The sequence below is a fragment of the Sarcophilus harrisii genome, chromosome 3 (genome assembly GCF_902635505.1).
Source record: "Sarcophilus harrisii chromosome 3, mSarHar1.11, whole genome shotgun sequence".
NCBI classification, from domain to species: domain Eukaryota; kingdom Metazoa; phylum Chordata; class Mammalia; order Dasyuromorphia; family Dasyuridae; genus Sarcophilus; species Sarcophilus harrisii.
The window spans coordinates 247,673,500-247,680,045 of NC_045428.1; the positions used below are offsets into that span (position 1 = coordinate 247,673,500).

The 6,546-nt window shown below is 33.7% G+C and overlaps 1 long non-coding RNA gene across 1 annotated transcript in view; it reads left to right on the plus strand.

Annotated features, from left to right (window-relative positions):
• Window positions 1-5,555, plus strand: part of LOC116423098 — a 28,246-nt gene extending 22,691 nt beyond the window's left edge. The window contains exons 2-3 of the long non-coding RNA XR_004233569.1: window positions 66-154; window positions 5,467-5,555. This is a non-coding gene — a long non-coding RNA (uncharacterized LOC116423098). The remainder of the gene's footprint in view (window positions 1-65; window positions 155-5,466) is intronic.
• Window positions 5,556-6,546: the final 991 nt, after the last annotated feature.

Below are 6,546 nucleotides of genomic sequence, written 5' to 3' on the forward strand. Positions count from 1 at the left end.
CATGGATGCTGCCTTCTAGAGAGGAATAGAACTAAGTGATATCGCTAATTCTCTGTGAATTGTAGGTAAGACAGCACTAACATACACCTTCGACTCAATGGGACATGCAAAAACCACCATGATGATTATAAGACTCAGCAGGACCCTAGATCAGGTAAGTAGTTATTAATGCCCCCTCATAGTTAAAGAGATAATTTTACATAGGGGTAAACTGAGGTTTAGAGAGGTCAAATGACAGTGTGGCAGAGTTGGGATTTTAACTTTAGTTCATTAGATGTTGAGTCTAATATTCTTTCTAATATAGTATACTTCCTACCCAAGAAGAATGGGAAGAGTTTTAAATGCCATTTTGATAATAAAGGTAACAGGGAGCCATTTGGATTTATTGGATGTGTGTATGTGCTGGGGATGGAGATGGTATGTGACTATGTGACAAGAGCAGTTAAGGTCACTAACCCCTGGGACCTTGTCCTAGTAGAACCTAGCTAGAATGTGTGATATATTAGACTCTAAAAAATGGCAGGAATAGAATAGAGAGAACCTTCTTCAGTGGTTGTTAGGACCAGATAGCTTTTTGGACTTACACAGTGGAATCACTTTTTCATTCCTTCCCAGATTTGAGGTTCTATCTCCAACTCAAAACTTTCCACAAGGAGAAAAATCCTTTTTCTCTCCTCAACAAGTTAAAATATTTAGACAGACGCTGAATGACTGGGCATTTTCCCTTTTGATAAAAGCATTTCTCAATGGTATTACTATTTCTAGGGTTTTCATTAGCAAAAAGTTATTTCACATAGCTATGCTTAAAAAGAACCCAAAACTATTTGCCCTGATAATGGAGAATTTTTTTCTGTGTTCTTTTTTAAAAAAAAAAAATTTTAATTAAAGATTTTTATTTTCAAAGCATATGCATGGATAATTTTTCTACATTAATCCTTGTAAAACCTTGTGTTCCAAATTCCCCTCCTCCCCCACCTCCTCCCTAGATAGCAAGTAATCCAATATATGTTAAATATGTCCCTGATGGAGTTTTAAAAGACAATTGCTTCAGTGGTCAATCAGTTGGAGTTGTTTCCACAACTCATCTATGCTGTTAGTCATTACAAATTATTTTCTGGGACCATGCTTCTCATGATACTATAGTCATATCTTTTTTTCATCTGGCTAATAACTTTCTTTTATTGCAATACAGGCAAAAGTAAAATCCTTACTCCCTCTCTTGCCAGTAAGTGAACTATGATGTTTACTTTTGTTCTTTTTAAAAGGTACTCAAAAATATAAGTAGGACAGAGGTAAACAATTTATATTGGCTGGGGAAAACCTTTTTCTTAACAATTTTAACCAAACTTGACCCTTGGGGCTCATAGAGTTATTAGCTGTTGAAGGTAACTCAGAGATCATTTGGTTCAACTACCTTATTTTGCTGTTGAAAAAAATTCAGTTTTCTAAAAATGATTTGCCTGAAGTGGCAAAAATTAATGTGGCAAAGCTGAGGGTAGAATCCATGTCTTCTACCCTAAGTGTCCCCACCCTCCTAAATCTCTAAATTTTCCACTGACATTTTACTATGTCACCTTTAAAAAAAGTTATGAAATGTTATTTGATTACATTGGGCAAAAGACAACAGAGACTGAGATTACAACATATTTAATATCTTTGTACTTTTTTTTTTCCCAATCTTACCATTAGTGGAAAGGCTCAGAGTGTTAGAGAATGAAATTTCTAACAGTTGTAGATATTTTGTTATAATTGGCCTTTTGGGATATGGGTATATGATAAGTATATTCATATTAAGAAAGTAATTGAATATATTATAAATGAATATCAAAAGAATCTTTAAAAAAAACAAAGCAAACAAAAATTTGATAACAACAGTCATATCCATGGAGTATTTTAGAAATAACAATAAGCAGTTTCCCTTCCTTTCTATCCCTATCCTCTACCCCAGTCAATGTCTACTTGGGCCAACAATAAACAATCATAAGCAAGTACTTCTAATAATGAGGAAGCGTTGCTTTGAGTTCAGGCTAAGCTTAGTGTGTCCCTTGCACATCATTAGGACATCCTTGATATATTCCTCTGTGGCTTCTTCTATGGGACCATATCAAAGCTCAAAGTTGACTATGTTGACCTGAAAAATAGAAACATAGTCAATACAACTTTTCTTGTATTTGGCACATATAAAGTTATGGCTGACCCCTTCCCTATTGCTCATCTGATCTCCATCTCTTTATAGTTCATGTTCTACTTCACTAGAACAACCATGTATTGATAGTTTTATGGAGTTTTTCTCTCATTTCAGAATGATAACTGTTTCAAAGTCACAACACCAATGACTCATGACCAATCATTTCAACATCTCCATGATATATGAAGACAATGTTTAAATTACTAAGCGTAGATCTTTTTTCTAATTCTTAAAAAAAGAATCTATTCTTCCACTTCTACCTTCTCCATGAAGTTTAAAAGCAAATGGTATCTAAAGTATTTTCCTGCTCATAATCTATGATGTCCTGATCCTTTAAATAAGACATTTAATGACGCAGATATTGTTAAAGAAAGAAGGTACAACTCCATATCTGGTCATGGCATCATAGATTGAAAACTGGATCCTCTTAGTATTTTACATATATATATATATATATATATATTATATATTATTATGTTATATGTATATATATAATTATAATGTAATATTACAAGTGAGGAAATTCAGATCAAGAGAAGTTCAATAACTTGTCCCTCAATAAAGTCAGGAAAACCTGATCAAATTTGGCCTGAGACACATACTGTTGTGTGATCCTGGGTAAGTCACTTAACCTGTCTGCCTCAATTTCCACATCTGTAAAATGGAGAATATAATAGCACAGCACAGGGCTGCTTTGAAGACCAAATGAGAAAATATTTATAAAAAGCACAGCACAGGGTCCAACACATAGTAAATATTATTTAAATGCTTATTTCCTTCTATTTCATACCTACCCCCCAATTGCCCAGTGTCACACAGATAGTAAATTTCACAGGGTGATATTTAAACCCAGGTACTCAAAAGAGTAAATATTCTTTTTACTGTATTACATCGTTTTCTTTGGGTTTAAATGAGGCAATAAATATACAATATAAGGGATCTGATCAGCTTTTTGTGATATCATCAAGGGCCACAATCAATGTCTTGGAGTAATTGGGAAAATCTTTCTATTTTCAACCTTAATCTAGGACTTTAAAAATAAAATTCAGCTCTATGAAGGTAGAGCTGAGCAATAGCAAATAAATCAGATACCCAAAGTTTATTGACAATTTGAAGATTTTATAAAAGAAAAATTCAGTGCTTTCTTAATTTAGCACTTAGAAGCTACTGCAAAACAACCCAGCAATTAAAGTAATTTGAGAAATTTAGAGACTCTTTAAAATGCAACCATAGTGAAGAGGAAAATGGCAAATGCTTGAGGGGATTTGGAAAAATAGGGTCCTTAATACACTTACTGTTGGTGGAGTTGTGGGTTGCTCTAACCATTCTGTAGAAAGATTTGGAATTATTTCCAGAGGGCTATAAAATTGCATACTTTTTGACCAAGAAATACCACAACAAGATCTGTATCCCAGAGACATCAGAGTCAAATCAAAAAGACCTATTTGTACAAAAATATTTATAGCAGCTTTTTTTGTGGGGGTGTGCTAGCAAAGAAATTGGAAATTGAGGGATTGTCCATCAATTGGGGAATGGTTGAACAAGTTGTGGTATATAATTATGATGAAATATTATTGTGGTATAAAGAATGACAAGCAAAATGGTTTCAGAAAAAACATGGGAAGTTTGACATGAATCTATGCAAAGTGAAATGAACAAAATCAGGACGACATTGTATACAATAACATTAATATTGTAATGATGATCAACTGTGAAAGACTTACCTATGTGGATCAATACAGTGATCCAAGACAATTTCAGACTTATGATGAAAAATATTATCCACCACAAGAGAGAATTGATTAATTGAATCCAGACTGAAGCATGCTTTTTCTATTTTCTTTTCTTTTTTGCCTCTTAAAAAATGACTAATATGGAAATATACTTTGCATGATTTCAAATGTATAATGGGTATCATATTGTTTACCTTCTCATTGGTTAGGAGAAGGGCTAGAGGAAAGGAAGAATTTCAACTCAAAAAAAATTTAAATGAATGCTAAAAATAAATAAATAAAAATTTAAAAAGAATATGCAGAGGAGGAAAAAAACAGCGATAAACAGGGTAAGGGTGGGGGCCTGGAGAGGTGAGTCTCATTACATTGGACTAACATGAATAAAGTCTGAGAGGTAGAAGAGACTTAAGAGGTCATTTCTAGTCTGATTCGTACTTAAATAAATCTCCTCTGTAACATATCAATAAGTTACCATCCTGCATCTTTGAAAACCTTCAGAAAGGGGAACTCATTTCCTCCTATAAAGCAGCATATTATATTCTCTTTTGAATAGCTCTAATTATTAATGATTTCCCCCTCCCTTCCTTATTTTCCCCCTCCCAATCTATGCTAGTTTCAGAAAAAGGGAAGAACTGGTAATACAAGTCATTGAAGTAATGGTAATAGAAAAAAAAAAAAAAAAAGAAGAACCCTAGCTGCTGTTCCAAATTTTGACTATCTCACCAATAAGATTGTTGAAAATAAATAGCAGTAACATGCAGATCAAGCACCAACTCATATGGAGATGGCATAAAGTTGGCAAAGAATTTTTGTCAAAACAATTTTGTCAGGTACATATTCTTAAGTATAATCGTCCTTATTTTTCAAATGAGGAACCTGAGGTTTAGATAAGTGAAGCAAGTAGCTGAAAGGGAAGAGGAGTCTGTCCAAAATGATTAGATTAGAAAGCCTGGGTACTTGGCATGAGTTAGGGTTTAGTGTTATTAAACTTTCTCTTGTGAGAGGACTGATGAGAAGAGATATTTGCATTCTCCTTTTCTACTTTGGACTTATTTGGAGAGGAATCACATATTATATTTTCCTGCGTTTTAGAGTTCATTTACATTTTCTGTGTTAATTAGTACTAATGCTAGCTTACTCTAAATAAAGATTTGCTTGATTGTAATTGTTCTAGTTTGCATAATTCCTTATTTTTGAACAGAGAATTACAAAAGATGGAGGAACTGTTGCTGGCACAATGTGCAAAGAGAAGACACAGAAAGGCTGAACTATATTTGAATTTCCAGCAGAGTGAATTTTCTCCATTCTTCCCTCCCCACTCAGATGTGTGGATATGTTATCTATATGGAACAGAATCTTAAAAATTTAATAATGTTTCATAATTCCTTGAAAAGTAGAGAAAATATCAAGCTATGTGATTCTGCATCATTAACTTTAAACATTGTTTGAGTTGTCAGTAGGTAGTTTTAAGTTAGGAAAAGAGAACTAGTAAGCAAAATGAAGTTCTGTAGTTTAGACTCTTAATTCCACTGTTCTATTTCACAGGAATTTCTTCTCCAGAGTGATGCTGAGAACAGGAACCAGAGTAGGTTGTGCCCAGTGACATCCCAAAGGTGGGAGTTAGATAAGTAAATGTTTGCTGATTTAAACCCTTTTAACCTCAGATATTGTGATGCTACCAAAAAAACCTGTCCCCTGACCCTTGTATTCTATTGATAACATTTCCCTCCTCATTTCTGCCTCTTGAAATCCTTAGCTCCATTCAAGGCTCAACTCAAGCTAAGCTTTCTTCAGCAAAAGTCTCTTTTTGATTCCATCCCAGTTTTTGAGTTCCCCTTTGCTTTAGAAACAATTTTGGGATAATTTTGTATTTCATTAACATTGTGCATCTTGTTTCTCCTCAGTAAAGTATAAATTCTTTAAAGGCAGGAACTGTTTGAATTTATGCCTTTATGTCTTATGCACTAAGGAAAAATATATGAAAATTATACGTACTTTATAAATAGCCATTGAATTGTTGAATTGAGTACAGCTAACTATCTCATGTTTTTTACTGCTAATTTTTGGAAGAAGGATGTCTGCCTCTGTTGCTACTTCTTCCATAACTCCTTGAAGACAATCTTCTACCACCCCCATTCTATTGAAATTATTGCCTCAAAGGTCATTAGTGATCTCCTAATTGCCAAATCTAACATTCTTTTTTTTAGTATTCCTTCAGCTTGAGCAGGGTGATTATACTTAAAGTATGTATCCAACAATAATTTTTTGACACAAATTTTTTGTCAACTTTATGCCATCTTCATATGAGTTAGTACCTGATCTGGATGTTACTTCTATTTATTTTCAACATCAAATGATCCTATTGGTGAGATGATCAAAACTTGGGACAGCAGCTAGGGTTCTTCCCTTGAGGTCAATAATGTACATATTCTTTTGGTTCTCAGTAATTCTTCAAACCATTCCTCTTTTTCTTTCATTGATTCCTTATCTTCTTACTAACTTACTGTTGAAAATGTTCCCAAAATGTTCCTGTCTTCTCTCTCTAAAATATTTTTTCTGGTTTCCTTTCTATCCCCAGGCTTTACCCATCACCTTGATGTAAGGGGTTCTCAAATCTCTATTTAT